At 49.7% G+C, this 16,260-nt stretch overlaps 1 long non-coding RNA gene across 1 annotated transcript; it reads left to right on the forward strand.

Annotated features, from left to right (window-relative positions):
- The first annotated feature begins 100 nt into the window (after positions 1 to 100).
- On the forward strand, positions 101 to 8,792 carry LOC139178663 (uncharacterized). Its single transcript, XR_011563089.1, has 3 exons — positions 101 to 261; positions 392 to 531; positions 7,566 to 8,792. It is a non-coding gene; the product is annotated as an uncharacterized lncRNA (long non-coding RNA).
- The last annotated feature ends 7,468 nt before the right edge of the window (positions 8,793 to 16,260 follow it).

A 16,260-nucleotide genomic window follows, 5' to 3' on the forward strand; every position in this document is an offset into this window, starting at 1 on the left:
GCCATCTTGAAAAAGGCAGAAGGTAATAGGGCTAGTGTTTACTGCCATCTTGAGAAGGTCTAAAAAAAAAAAACAAAAAAACGCCACGCCATCTTGAGTGCGGCGGATTGGGTGTGGCGAAGGCGCCATCTTGGGAAGGGTGGAGTGAACTAACATGATTATCTTCCTAGTGAAAAGAAAGAAACTTTAGTAGGCCTGGAAAGATCTAAACACGCTTTGAAGACCTGCCGTTCGCCAGGCACTGCTTGGTGTATCTCACAGGTTAATTTATTTAAAATCTTACAGAAGTCGTATGAGCTAAAGATTAGCATATTAATTCTAGAAGAAATAACAACAATCAAAATAGCTAATGTTGATACACTGCTTACTTGTGTCACTTTACATATTTCAGCTGGAGAAGGAAATGGCAACCCACTCCAATCTTCTTGTCTGGAGAATTCCAGGAACAGAGGAACTTGACAAGCTGCAGTCCATGGGGTCACAGAGAGCCGGACACTGCTGAGTGACTAACACACACACGTATTTCAGCTGGTAAGAACAGGAACTCCAGAAGTCAACTTCCTCGGTTGATATCACCCCTTTACCACTTATTAGCTGTGTGACCTTAAGAAACTTACTTACTTTCTCTGTGCTTTAGTTTCCAAATGGGAATAAAATAGTACTTACTACATGGGGCTCAGTGAAAATTAGATGAAGTAAATGAGCTAGTCGATAAAAATATTAATGACTGTGCTATTCAGACTAATGACAGCCCCCAGATGTCCATCTTCTAATCCTCAGAACCTGTCATTATGTTACCTTACATGGCAAAAGGGAATTTGTACGTGTGATTAAATTAAAGATTTTGAGATGGAATGCAGGAGATCAAATCAGTTAATCCTAAAGGAAATCAACCCCGAATATTCATTGGAAGGACTGATGCTGAGGTTGAAGCTCCAGTACTTTGGCCACCTGATGTGAAGAGCTGATTTATGAAGACCCTGATGCTGGACAAGATTGAGGGCAGGAGGAGAAGGGGCGACAGAGGATGAGATGGTTGGATGGTGGCATCCCTGACTCAGTGGACATGAGTTTGAGCAAACTCTGGGAGATGGTGAAGGATGGGGAAGCCTGGCATGCTGCAGTCCATGGGGTCACAAAGAGCCCGACACAACTGAGTGACTGAACAACTATAACAATCACAAGGGTGTTTTATGTAAGAGGGAGGCAGAAAGGTCAGAATCAATGAGAGACATCTGAAGTCATGACACTATGGGCTTTGAAGAGGCAGGATGGGACTCATGCTGAGGAATGCAGGCAGCCTCTAGAAGCTAGAAGAGACACAGAACTGAGTCCTCCTCTAGAGCCTCCAGTGCAACACTGCTGATACCTAGATTTCAGCTGTGTAAGGTTCATTTCAGACTTCCCACCTCCAGAACTTTCAGATCAGATCAGATCAGTCGTGTCCAATTCTTTGCGACCCCATGAATCGCAGCACACCAGGCCTCCCTGCCCATCACCAACTCCCAGAGTTCACTCAGACTCATGTCCATCAAGTCAGTGATGCCATCCAGCCATTTCATCCTCTATCGTCCCCTTCTCCTCCTGCCCCCAATCCCTCCCAGCATCAGAGTCTTTTCCAATGAGTCAACTCTTCGAATGAGGTGGCCAAAGTACTGGAGTTTCAGCTTTAGCATCATTCCTTCCAAAGAAATCCCAGGGCTGATCTCCTTCAGAATGGACTGGTTGGATCTCCTTGAGAATAAATTTGTGTTGTCTTAAACCACTGTGGCGATGTGTTACAGCAGCAATAAGAACCTGATACGAATGATGATGACTGCAGCAACAGCACGTGTCTACCTTTTTTCATGGATTAGCTCATTTAGCCCTTTCGAGGATCCCAGAGATGGGAGCTATTTATCCCATGTTACTGAGGAGAAAAATGAGGCCCAAGAGGTTAAATGACATGCCAAGGAGCATTTGCCAACTAGTGAGTGATGGACCAGTGTTCTTCCCTGGAGAATCTGAAGGACAGAGGAACCTGGGGAGCCACAGTCCATGGGCTCACAAAGAATCGGACACAACTGAGCGACTAAGCATGTATACACACACAAGTGATGGATCCCAGTGTCAAAAAATAACTCAAAGACAGTGAGTTATTTATTTGCATGCTATTTACTTGTAAAGAGAAGAATCTTTAGTTTCTTTGCCAGCCGGCCACTGGTAGTGACGCTGGTCAGCGTTCTGATCTTCTACTGATAGAAAGACAGAACACTTAGTTGTTTATGGATGCCCCAGAAGACCTGGAGAGTTTAGCTTTCTCTGCGTGAGGTGTCAGCGTCCTTGCCACCATCTCCATGTTCATTGTTGTTGTTCGGTCCATAAGTTGTGTCCAACTCTTTCTGACCCCATGGACTGCAGCACGCCAGGCTTCCCTGTCCTTCACTGTCTCCCAGAGCTTGCTCAAACTCATGTCCGTTGAGTCGGTGAAGCCATCCAATCATCTCATCCTCTGTCACCCCCCTTCTCCTCCTGCCTTCAATCTTTCCAAGCATCAAGGTCTTTTCTAATGAGTCGGCTCCTCCCTTGTTCATTAGACAGGACATCACCCTTATCTGAAGTCCTCACTGCTGTGGCATCCAGCCTGATTTCAGTTGCCTTCCAAGCCATTTCAGTGACCAGGAGCAAACCAATGAGTCACCCCCATCCCCCCAGCCCCTGCACACATCCACGTCTGGAGAAGCACAGAAAACTTAATCTGGAGAAGCACAGAAAACTTAGTCTGGATTGACCAGAATACCCTCCTGGCACTCCAACCATTTTTCACATACTCTGTTCCTCAAATTCTCCTCTTCCTTTTATGCTTTCCAAATGTCTGGGTCTGTCTAGAATTGCCTTCCTCTAAGGGGCAACAGAATGGGAAAGACTAGGGATCTCTTCAAGAAAATAAGAGATACCAAAGGAACATTTCATGCAAAGATAAGCTCAATAAAGGACAGAAATGGTATGGACCTAACAGAAGCAGAAGATATTAAGAAGAGATGGAAAGAATACACAGAAGAACTGTACAAAAAAGATCTTCACAACCCAGATAATCACGATGGTGTGATCACTGACCTGGAGCCAGACATCCTGGAATATGAAGTCAAGTGGGCCTTAGAAAACATCACTACGAACAAAGCTAGTGGAGGTGATGGAATTCCAGTGGAGCTATTCCAAATCCTGAAAGATGATGCTGTGAAAGTGCTGCACTCAATATGCCAGCAAATTTGGAAGACTCAGTGGTGGCCACAGGACTGGAAAAGGGCAGTTTTCATTCCAATCCCAAAGAAAGGCAATGCCAAAGAATGCTCAAACTACCGCACAATTGCACTCATCTCACACGCTAGTAAAGTAATGCTCAAAAGTCTCCAAGCCAGGCTTCAGCAATATGTGAACTGTGAGCTTCCTGATGTTCAAGCTGGTTTTAGAAAAGGCAGAGGAACCAGAGATCAAATTGCCAACATCCGCTGGATCATAGAAAAAGCAAGAGAGTTCCAGAAAAACATCTATTTCTGCTTTATTGACTATGCCAAAGCCTTTGACTGTGTGGATCACAATAAACTGTGGAAAATTCTGAAAGAGATGGGAATACCAGACCACCTGATCTGCCTCTTGAGAAATCTGTATGCAGGTCAGGAAGCAACAGTTAGAACTGGACATGGAACAACAGACTCGTTCCAAATAGGAAAAGGAGTTCATCAAGGCTGTATATTGTCACCCTGCTTATTTAACTTACATGCAGAGTACATCATGAGAAACGCTGGACTGGAAGAAACACAAGCTGGAATCAAGATTACCAGGAGAAATATCAATAACCTCAGATATGCAGATGACACCACCCTTATGGCAGAAAGTGAAGATGAACTCAAAAGCCTCTTGATGAGAGTGAAAGTGGAGAGTGAAAAAGCTGGCTTAAAGCTCAACATTCAGAAAACGAAGATCATGGCATCCAGTCCCACCACTTCATGGCAAATAGATGGGGAAACAGTGGAAACAGTGTCAGACTTTATTTTTCTGGGCTCCAAAATCACTACAGATGGTGACTGCAGCCATGAAATTAAAAGACGCTTACTGCTTGGAAGGAAAGTTATGACCAACCTAGATAGCATATTCAAAAGCAGAGACATTACTTTGCCAACAAAGGTTCGTGTAGTCAAGGCTATGGTTTTTCCTGTGGTCATGTATGGATGTGAGAGTTGGACTGTGAAGAAGGCTGAGTGCCGAAGAATTGATGCTTTTGAACTGTGGTGTTGGAGAAGACTCTTGAGAGTCCCTTGGACTGCAAGGAGATCCAACCAGTCCATTCTGAAGGAGATCAGCCCTGGGATTTCTTTGGAAGGAATGATGCTAAAGCTGAAACTCCAGTACTTTGGCTACCTCTTGCAAAGAGTTGACTCATTGGAAAAGACTCTGATGCTGGGAGGGATTGGGGGCAGGAGGAGAAAGGGACAACCGAGGATGAGATGGCTGGATGGCATCACTGACTCGATGGATGTGAGTGAACTCTGGGAGTTGGTGATGGACAGGGAGGCCTGGTGTGCTGCGATTCATGGGGTCGCAAAGAGTCGGACACGACTGAGCGACTGATCTGATCTGAAGGGGCTTCCCTGGTGCTCAGAAGGTAAAGAATCTGCCTGCAATGCAGGAGAGCCGGCTTTGATCCCTGGATCAGGAAGATCTCCTGGAGAAGGGAATGGCAACCCACTCCAGTATTCTTGCCTGGAGAATTCCCATGGACAGAGGAGCCTGGCGGGCGACAGTCTGTGGGGTCGCAGAGAGTTGGACAGGACTGAGCGGGTAAGGCTTCCACTTTCACCAGGTACAAAAACCGAGGCCACAGACCTCTGCTCGTCACCACACTACGCTGTCTTCTTGGGATGTCGTGTTCTAAACCGGATGTCGGGCCACAGTGTCTCGAACATAGACCTGGGTTTGTTCTGGAAGAGAGGGGATGGCAGGCCCCTGGTCTTGAGAAGCACAGACGATTTCCTCCATGCCCAGGCCCAGCCGAACTGCACCCCTCTGCTTACCTTGAGAACCTCATGTCACCCCTCTGAGCCTCACTTCTGGCACCCAGTTGCGTGCACGGATGTTGGAGGTACAGAGGAGTGTGGAAATGATGTGCAAGCCGCAAAGTGCTGTGCAGTCATCTCTCTGGGGACGCAGAAGTTCACTCAGCGCCAGTTTTCTCACCGCAGAAGGCTCGTGCCTGGGGACAGGCTGTGTTATGACGCTGCATATTTCGCAGTGCTTTGAGCTCCAGCTTCTGCCCCAAGCCCTGTTGGGTCCCCCAGGGGTGAGGCTGGGTGGGAGAGCAATTATCTTCTTCCTTTTCCCCTCCTATTGGACTTTAATGATCTGTCAGATCTCCTAGGGACTGTAAATAAAGGGGCAGGAGAGGTGACTTTTGGAAACACACAGCAATGACTTTCCCTGAGAGCATGGCCACCCAGGCAGGCTCTTATTTTTAAAGTGGGGCCCTGCAGTCTGGCATGAAGTTTCATAGCGACAGGGTTGCAAGCTGTCGCCCACAAGGGAGGGGCTGCCATGGTTAATGTTTTAATTGGTAATTAAATCAAGAGGTCTAATTCAGCCCAGGCTCTTTTTGGCACTGAGTGGTCTCTCTCCACGTAGTCTCCTGTTTCCGCAAACGGAAAATGTGTCTCTCCCAGACGCGTCCCACCTGCAGTGTCTTAACTTTTGTTCCGTCTCCCACACATTGTCTCTGATCCCAAGTTACTCAGCACTGTGGCTGGATCAGCCAAGTCCAGTGTGTGAAAAAAAAGATTAGGTCCGATCTAAGCAAAATTAGGTTCTAAATATGAGCAGAGCGTGTGGTATAAAGATACCCAGACTCGTGGCCTGGATGACGAAGACGCTCACCTTTATTAGGATCAGGCACAGAATCAAGTATTGGCATTAGCTCATGGACTCCTCACAACAGCCTCGATGGTGGGTGCTGTTATTATTTTATTCCGCACATGAGGCAACTGAGACTCAGAGAAGTTGAGTGACTAGTCCATGGTCACGCAGCTAGTCTTGGCCCCAGGATGTGATCTCAGGAAGCCTCGTTCCAGGACCTCACACTGTCCTCCTCCTGTGGATCTGAGTATATATTCATCATACGCACTCATTCATGTAATCGTTAATCCGTTCAGCTTTACTGGAGAAGGGGGACGTCTCTATGGGACCTGGCCCCAGAGTATTTCTGCAGGTGGACACTGTCATTACATCACTGCAGACAGGAGGGACCCACCAGGTAAGTGCCAGGAGGTCTGATGGGGCAAGCTGGGACTGGGCATGGATCCTTTGGTGCCCTGAAAAGCCCACCTGAGCTTGCAAATCTGGGGTAACCGGATAGGTAGTGGGGCTTTTCCAATAGCTTGAGAAATCAGTGCTTGCGTCCGTCACTGAAAACAAGAGGTGCTAAGAACTCTACAACCTTGAGAAAACCGCCAACAAACAGGCCCAAGTGCTGCCTCCCAACTTCAACCCGACAGCTTCTTATGAGCAGGAGAAGATGCTTTACTGCGTCTTGCTTGTGGTCCTCGGCCTTCACACGTCTGGAGGTGGAAATGATCCAGGTTCCTTTGCGGCCCCAAGTCTGATCTGAGGATGTACTTGGAAGGAAAAGGCCCGGAACCACATTCCTTCTGCAGACACTCTTGGGTCCCAGAGCCGGGGCCTGAGCTATTTATTGTGGACGCCCTGCTGCCTACTCCCACTTCCTGCATGGTCTGCTGCTGCTGCTGCTAAGTCACTTCAGTCGTGTCCGACTCTGTGGGACCCCAAAGACGGCAGCCCACCAGGCTCCCCCGTCCCTGGGATTCTCCAGGCAAGAACACTGGAGTGGGTGGCTATTTCCTTCTCCAACGCATGGTCTAGATGGACGCAGATAGAGACAGGGCGGGAGAGGTGCCCATGGGGGATGGACCACGGCTCTCACAAGAGAGATGCTAACAATGGCTACATGCCTCCTGGTTCCCACAAGGGAGGGGCACGCTGCAGGGAAGCTGCTGCCAGCCAGCCAGCCAGCCAGGACCATGATTTTGGTGGGAGGGAGCTAGGATCCAGTCTTCGAGGGTGGGGAAGGCCTAGGATCATTAAGAGAGGGAGACACAGAGGTGGCCTGGGTGACCAGGGCTGTGTTCATGAGCACACATCCTCCGTCCCTTCATTCCAGAGCCTTCCTCCGCACCCCAAATCCCTCTTCTTCCTTCCCCCAGAGTTCACCCTCAGAACAACACACACAGGGCCTTCCCTGGTGGTCCAGTGGTTAAGAATCTGCCTTGCAAAGCAGGGGACATTGATTCGATCCCAGGTCCGGGAAGGTCCTATATGCCTTGGGGCAGCCAAGCCCGTGTGTCAGAACTCCTGAAGCCTGAGCACCCTGGAGCCTGGGCTGTGTGCAACGAGAGAAACTGCTGCAGTGAGAAGCACTCACACCACAGCTGGAGAGTAGCCCCCACTCCCTGCAATTAGAGAAAGACTGCACAGCGACGAAGACCCAGCACAGCCAAAAATAAATATTTTTTCTTTTTTAGGAGAAGAAGCAAAGGCTGTCTGGGTGACCAAGAGTCTTCATGAAAGCACCTTCTCCATTCCTTCATTCCAGAGAGCCTCCCCTGCACCCCGACTCCATCTTCTTCCTCCCCGAGTTCAGCCTCCACACGACACACGCAGGGAGTTGACTGTTCTGCTTTTATTCGAGCATTCTATACCCAACACACGGCTAACAAGGGCCTGCTCTGTGTTGGGATTCATGCCCGGGGCTTTGCACACGCTCTCCCCATTTACCTGCATAGCAGCCTGGGGCCCCCAGGGAGGACTTTTACACCCATTTGACAGATGAGAAGAGAGTGACGGTGACTCACAGCTGAACCAGAATTCCATCCAGGGATATTGACTGTAAAGACTCTGCTCTTGCAACTCATAACCATCTACTCATTCATTCAAAAAAAAGTTATTTTTGACACGTGCCAGCTGTTGTGCAAGGCGCCGGAGGTATAGAAATAAACGAGATGGACACGGCGCTTGTCTCTGTGTCCTCAGGTTCCAGTGGGAAGACTGACCCCTCCGTCACAAGGTAACGGGCACACAGGCTCACTGTAAGTCACAGCCACTGTGAGGACAGAGAAACATGAGTAGTGGCAGCGATCTAATACAGACTGCGGCCAGGGAAGCTGTCTCTGGGCAGGTGACATTTCAGCAGTACCTGGCGGACTTCCCCAGTGGCACAGTGGATGAGAATCCGCCTGCCAATGCAGGGGGCATGGGTTCCACCCCTGGCCCAGGAAGGTCACACGTGCACCACACCTGTTGAGCCCGCAAGCCTAGAGCCTGTGCTGCAGCAAGAGAAGAAGCCACTGCCGTGAGAAGCCCACACACTGCGGTGAAGAGTAGCCCCTGCTCACTGCAACAGTGAAGGCCCCGCCCAGCCAAAGGGAAATAAACTGTACCTGAGTAGCTGGAAGAGCAAGAGGAAAGGTATTTAAGGAACTGCTGTGTCAGTTGCTCAGTCGCGTCCGACTCTTTGCGACCCCGTGGACTGTAGCCACCAGGCTCCTCTGTCTGTGGGATTCTCCAGGCAAGAATACTGGAGTGGGGTACCCTTCCCTTCTCCAGGGGATCTTCCTGACCAGGGATCGAACCCAGGTCTCCCCACTGCAGGCAGATTCTTCACCATCTGAGCCACCAAGGAAGTCAAGCTGTGCAGTGGCTATATGCTTTTTTCCTTTTGGGGGGGGGGGGTGGGGGCTTCCCTGGTGGCTTAGATGGTAAAGAATCCTCCTGCAATGTGGGAGACCTGGGTTCGATCGCTGAGTCAGGAAGATCCCCTGGAGAAGGGAACGGCTACCCACTCCACTATTCTTGCCTGGAGAATCCCATGGACAGAGGAGCCTGGTAGGCTACAGTCCACAGGACCGTGAAGAGTTGAACACGACTGAGTGAATTTCACTTTCGTGGATTCTAACTTTTCATTTAAGGAACATCAGTGATGTACTCACTGCCGTCACAGCAAGGAAGGGGCTGGATCTGCAGGAGAGACGACCTGTAGACCCAATTCTGGAATGCTTGGGAATGCCAAAGTTGGAAGCTGAATCCCAGGGCAGGGGAAAATTGTAATTTCTCTCTTATCAGGACAAAGTTGCCTGACTCGCCATCTTGACTTAGAAGTCCAAATAAAGAAAATGATATTCAACACTGTTCTGGTTTATACATCACTAACCTAACCTGGCCATAATTGCTGAGAAGCAATTACCTCTGAGATCTCCATTTTACAGGTGAGGAGGCTCAGAGAGGTTAAGCAACTAACCCAAGGTCACCCAGCTAGAGATGAGAGGATTGAGACCCCAAATCAGACTTCTCTGACTCCACAACCCATGTGTTGCTGTGTGTGTGCATGTGTGTTTACATAATAAAATTCTAACATCTTTCCCAAACTTCTTTCAAAAAATAAAGCCAAGATAGCCCTTTACTTTCATCCAAGGCTGGGATTTATGGGGCAGTCCATCCAGGTCACCCAGAAAAGGCTTGGGGAAGCCAGCACACCCCTCCCCTCTTCCTCCCTCCCAGAGTCCTGTGTTTGGGTAACAACGCCTTCCACAGACAGTACATATTTAAGCATCTCCAGGGCCCAGAACATCTGCTGCACGGATGCTCGCGTCTCCTCCTGCAGGTGCGTGGTGCTGCGTGGGCGAGAAGACGCGCTATAAATGTCAGCACGATATTCACACCCGACTGTCTAAGAATTGCCACGCCTTTGCAGAAGGGCTTGTGTCTGCAGCCGCAGGCGTGGGAGTCACGCCCCCTCCAGGGATCCTGCGTCTGTGGTTGGTGTTCTTGGGATCGCGAACGCCTGTAGGGGTCGTGGTTTGGAGCGGTGGGAGTGCACACAGCCCGGCCAGAAACGAACCAGCCTGTGGAACCCAGGCAGGAGTCCGCCCACGGCCGCCTTGGGAAGGGCAGCAGGGTGAGGACGTTTTCTGACGGGCTGCTTCCTGCTGCCCAAAGCTGTTGGGGGTGGTGGTGGGGCGGTGGCGGGGGCGGATGTCTTCTCGGTAATTTAGAGGGAACAAAGAACCAAATCAAACGCCGACTCTTACCAGCTCTAGGGAGACTCATCAGTGTGAGAAGCAGTTTATCATAAAGGAATTGGGCTTCTCCTCACGGAAGTAATCAACACGGAAGGCTGTCTAAGCCTCACAACCAGTTTTGAAAACAAGCAAGAGTGAGTTTTACCAAGGCTTCTGTTTATTCCTCTCCTGGACCATTAGGGAGACAGTTTTTCACACTCACTGTCCTCACTGGGGCTGTGTTCCCAGCCTTTGGTCTATCACATTGTCCTGGAATGAGACTGGACCAGTGGGTGCCTTGCTGGGCCATTTAAGAATAGGGCCAGGCCCCTGGTAGCCAGCTCTGGGGGTCGACTGGACACCTGAGGTCTCTCTCTGTCCTGCGTCCAATCTCCCTTCTGCTGAGAGGACTCCAGTTTATTCCAGGGCACCACTATTGCCTCGAGTCTCCCTGGTTTGGGAGGAGCTGACTCCCATCTAGTTCTAAAGATGGAGGTGTGACCCAGGCCCAGCCAATGGGCGGATTCCATTGCCATGGCCTCAGTCACTGGTCTGAGGGTGGGCACGTGATCCAGATCAGTCCAGTGAGAGACAAGTCTGAGACCGTTGCTGGAGCTACTGGTGAAAGGGAAGTTCTCTTTTCACAAGTGTTGCTAACAGCCAAGAGTTGAGGCTGGGGCTGCCCAAAGTCATCTTGCCACTAAGAGGGGAGGGCCTGTCACAGAATAAAGCTGACCTAGAGGAAAGTAGAGCACTGAAGAAGAGCCATAGACAGCTTCCAGATGCCATCTGTAGAGCACCTAGATCCAGCCATGCCTGAAGCTGTCATGGCCCTGGAAAGTGTTACGTAAGTGAAGCCATATATCCCTCTGTGATCAAGTCAGTGTAAATTGGGTTTCTAACACTTTCCACCAGGAGACTCTTAACTCACACCAGGCATTTACTTAACCAAGGGATCTGATGCTCCCAAGAAATCAGGGCAGGGCTCAGTTCAAGGGCAGACTGAGGGTGCCTGCTGAAAAACAAGAGGCTTGAGCCTGGTGGATGCTAAAGTCCCAAGCCCAAGGCTAGGAATTTTCCTGCATGTTGTGTGGTAATCAAGACCAACACTTTGTGTAGAGATGCCCAACACTGTGAGTCGTCAGGGAAGCCTAAAGCAAAACCACAATGAGATACCACTTCTCACCCACTAGGATGGCTAGAACTGTTTTGTTTTTAATGGAAAAAGGCACATTGGCAAGGATGTAGAGCCCTCATATACTGCTGTAGCGAAGGTAAAGTGGAGCAGCTACTTTGGAAGGCAGCCTGGCAGTTCCCCAAACAGTTAAATACAGAGTTACCATATGACCCAGCAATCCCCCTCCTAGGTCTGTACTCTAGAAAACTGGAAACGTGTTCATCCAAAAACTTGTACACAAATTATTCACAGCAGCACTGTTCGCAATAGTCAAAAGGTGGAGGCGACCCAAATGCCCATCAACAGATGACGAACAAACAAAAGACGGATAAACAAAATGTGGTCTACCCACGCAATGCGATATTATTCATCCATAAAAGGATGGTGTGGTGGTACAGCTACCGCAGGGGTGAGTGAGCCCTGAAACATGGCCCTAAGTGCAAGCAGACAGGCGCTCAGCCAGACGCATGGAAGTCCATTTATAGTTAATGGTGTGGACAGAGGAGCCTGGCGGGCCACGTCCATAGGGTCGCAAGAGCCAGACACGACCTAGCAACTAAACCACCACCACCAGTGTTGATGTCCAGCATAGAAAAATCAACAGAGACGGAAAGAAGATTGACGATTGCCATGCAGTGGGGAGTTTCCCTGGTGGCTCAGATGGTAAAGAATCTGCCTGCAATGCGAGAGACCGGGGTTCGACCCCTGGGTCAGGAAGATCCCCTGGAGGAGGACATGGCAACCCACTCCAGTATTCTTGTCTGGAAAATCCCAGAGACAGAGGAGCCTGGCAGGCTGCAGCCCACGGGGTCCCATAGAATCGGACACAACTGAGCCACTTTGACTTACGGAATGGGGGAGGTAGGAATCTGGATTGGCTGCTGGTGGGTGTGTTGTTTCTTCTGTGGGATATGGAAATGTTCTGGAGTTAGATAGTCGCACAATATAGTGAATATACTAAAACACACACACACACAGAAATGTATACTTTAAAATGGTGAATTTTATATTATGGGATGTGTTATCTTGACAAATGCTATATAAAAGAAAGAGAAAAACCTGCCATGCTGGGAAGATCTGAAAGAATGGGCAGGATCTCCATGTGAAGGAAGTTTGTGAGAGGGGAATGGCTCAGGAATGAACGCCTAGGTGAGAGTATAAGGAATTTTCAGTTCAGTTCAGTTCAGTTGTTCAGTCGTGTCCAACTCTTTGTGACCCCATGGACTGCAGCACGCCAGGCCTCCCTATTCATCACCAGCTCCCGGAGTCTACCCAACCCCATGTCCATTGAGTCGGTGATGCCATCCAACCATCTCATCCTCTGTCATCCCCTTCTCCTCCTGCCTTCAATCTTTCCTAGCATCAGGGTCTTTTCCAATGAGTCAGCTCTTCACATCAGGTGGACGAAGTACTGGAGTTTCAGCTTCAGCATCAGTCCTTCCAGGGAATATTCAGGACTGATCTCCTTTAGGATGGACTGGTTTGATCTCCTTGCTGTCCAAGGGACTCTCAAGAGTCTTCTCCAACACCACAGTTCAAAAGCATCAATTCTTCGGCCCTCAGCTTTCTTTATAGTCCAACTCTCACATCCATACAAGGCTATGGAAAAACCATAGCCTTGACTAGACAGACCTTTGTTGACAAAGTAATGTCTCTGCTTTTTAATATGTTGTCTAGGTTGGTCATAACTTTCCTTCCAAGGAGCAAGCGTCTTTTAATTTCACAGCTACAGACCATCTGCAGTGATTTTGGAGCCCCCAAAAATAAAGTCTCTCATTGTTTCCACTGTTTCCCCATCTATTTGCCATGAAGTGATGGGACTGGATGCCATGATCTTAGTTTTCTGAATGTTGAGCTCTAAGCGAACTTTTTCAGTCTCCTCTTTCACTTTCATCGAAATGCTCTTTAGTTCTTTGTTTTCTGTCATAAGGGTGGTGTCATCTGCATATCTGAGGTTATTGATATTTATCCTGGCAATCTTGATTCCAGCTTGTGAATTTTCCACAGTTTGTTGTGATCCACACAGTCAAAGGCTTTGGCATAGTCAATAAAGCAGAAGTAGATAAGGCATTTTAGGCTGATTTTATTTTCTGTACAAATGCCCCACGTATGCAGGGGTTGAATGTCCAGCACTTAGCCACCAGGAACCCAGCAGTGGGTGTTCCAGGCAGTCAGTCTGCCCTTGGGTTTGCCTCAGTGGGGGAGCGAGCTGGCCCCAGCCCGTCCATAGATGGCAGTTCCCTTGGGTTTGCCTCAGTGGGGGAGCGAGCTGGCCCCAGCCCGTCCATAGATGGCAGTGCCCTTGGGTTTGCCTCAGTGGGGGAGCGAGCTGGCCCCAGCCCGTCCACAGATGGCAGTGCCGCATGGAGCTGGAGCATTGCCCAGATCAAAGATGAGGAATGGCATCCCCTGTCCCAGGGGAGAGGTGAAAGGTGAGGTGCAGAAACAAGTGTAACGAGCGTCAGGGTTTGTGGACTGAAGAAGATGGGGACCATTCCACATAATTCCAGCTCCTGTAGAAAAGACCATGTCTTCAAACCATCTGCCTGCAATGCGGGAGACACGGGTTCGATCCCTGGGTCAGGATGATCCTCTAGAAGGGAATGGCAACCCGCTCCAGTATTCTTGCCTGGAGAATTCCAAGGACCAAGGAGCCTGGCAGGCTACAGTCCATAGTGTCGAAAAGAGTCAGACTCGACTAAGTGACTAAGACTTTCACTTTTCATCCCTTAGGGGACCTCTCTGGTGCTCCAGTGGATAAGACTCCAACACAGCGTTCTAGGGTTCGATTCCTGGTCAGGGAACTAAGATCTCACATGCCATACGGTGTGGCCAAAGATTTTTTTTGTTTGTTTTTAAATCCCTTATGAGTACACAGGGCTCTGTAGCTTACAGATACTAATGGTAACATTTGCAGCCCACACTGTCCCTGCCCCCCTGCCTGCGGCTGCAAACACCCATGACTCCGCCAGCGAGTGCTTCTCTGGGCGCAGGAGTAAACCCGGCCCAGGCACAGGGCAGTCTGTAAACGCCTGGGAGTTAATGCCCAGCAGCGCCCCTGAAACAACCATCAGTGGCAGCTGCTGCATCAGTACCCCAGCCTCCCCGCTGGTGACGGGCACAACTCTGAGGGGTACCCTCAGCCATCTCTCGGAGTTCTCCAGCAGCATCGAGTCCCACTGCCCACAGCCCGCTCTTTAGTTCCCCTCCTGTTTCCTCTTCACTCCCCTGTTCCTTCATCCCTACAGCCTGGAACACCTCCCAGGTAAACTACGCGTGTAGGCATCTCAAGTCGCAGAGTCTGCTTTGGGGGAACCCAGCCTCGGATAAGAGCTAGCATTTATTTGCACGTCTACTCTGCTAGGGATAACGCTACACTCTACATGGATTGTCTCGCCTGCCCTTACAGTACCTCTGAGGTCAGCGCTGTTACACTCATTTATTATTTAGTCTCTAAGTCATGTCTGAATCTTTGCGACCCCATGGACCATAGCCCTCCCGGCTCCTCTGGCCATGAGTTATTTCCCAGGCAAGAATACTGGAGTGGGTTGCCATTTCCTTCTCCAGGGGATCTTCCCGACCCAAGGATCGAACCCAGGGGTCCTGCTTTGGCAGGCAAATTCTTTACCACTGAGCCACCGGGAAGCCCGATACTCATTTACCCAAATAAGGAAACTGGGGCTCATGAAGGCTAAGCAACTTGCTGCTGGCTGACAACTCAGATTCAAACCCAGGCTGAGCAGTTTCTAATAAAACCATCTCTTTACTGCACCAGGAACCTCCCTGTGGCCTTGATATAAACGTGCAGTCATTTTTGCCTTGAGTGCTGACTCCGGTCACTGTGTTGAGGAGGATTCTGAGGCTTCATTCATGCTCCGTGTCGAGGAGTTGGACTTTATCGTTGATGTAGCTTCTCGTTCTGTTTCCTTCAGGAGACTGGCTCCTTCCGGACTCCTTGTGATTCCGTGGGCTGCCAGTCCGGGAGACCAACACCCACTCCCACCACTGAACACATGGCCCATGCTGGCGAATCTGAGATCTTTCCTGAAATGTTCAAATTGGAGGGAGAGGGGCATGCTCTCAACTTTTCCCCCAGGTTCGTAGCAGAAAGGAGATAACCTCAGAGTTGCCAGCTTCTAGTCACCAAGAACCTTGCCTGAGACTTTAATGCCAGCAAACATTCGAACGCCTAAGGGATAGATGAAGAGGGGAGACGGGGACCCGATGAGGTTCCCAGGAGAGCCCAGAGCTTCCCTGCCGCCTGCAGCTCTTCTCTGGCTTTCTGAGGTACTCCAGTATCCGTACAATAAATCCCGTTTTCCTCAAGCTGATCTCTTCCAGCCAGAAGAATCCTGACTAACGGAGTGTCATGATTGATTAGTAATGTCTGCCTTGGGCACGTGAGTAGGGAGCAGAGGTTCACGTGTCAGATATTTCCCATTCCTGGCTAAGGGTTTGAGACAGTGAGCATGAACCATGCTTATTATTCCTAAAGCAGTAAGAATATCACTCGTGCATGCTCAGTCACTGCAGTCGTGTCTGACTCTTTGTGACCCCGTGGACTGTCGCCCGCCAGGCTCCTCTGTCCATGAGATTCTCCAGGCAAGAATACTGAAGTGGGTTGCCGTACCTTCCTCCAGGGGATCTTCCCAACCCAGGGATCAAACCCACGTCTCTTAAATCTCCTGCATTGACAAGCAGGTTCTTTACCACCAGCGCCACCCAGGAAGCCCATTACTGAAGGAACCATTAATAAATACTTACTGAGGCCATACGCATACCTAGTCTGACGCTAACCACCCAGGGAACACAGGAGGGTGAGCAGAATTGGCCTTGAACATCTTCTAGGTGCTGGATGCTTTATATGTGTGTCCTCTAATTGTATTTCACCATCATAACGCCTAGTCCCGAAAGATTTTATTATCCCCATTTTATAGATGGTGAACTGAGGATCAGAGCTGCTGCTGCTGCTGCTAAGTTGCTTCA

The sequence above is a fragment of the Bos indicus genome, chromosome 22 (genome assembly GCF_029378745.1).
Source record: "Bos indicus isolate NIAB-ARS_2022 breed Sahiwal x Tharparkar chromosome 22, NIAB-ARS_B.indTharparkar_mat_pri_1.0, whole genome shotgun sequence".
Classification (NCBI taxonomy): Eukaryota; Metazoa; Chordata; class Mammalia; order Artiodactyla; family Bovidae; genus Bos; species Bos indicus.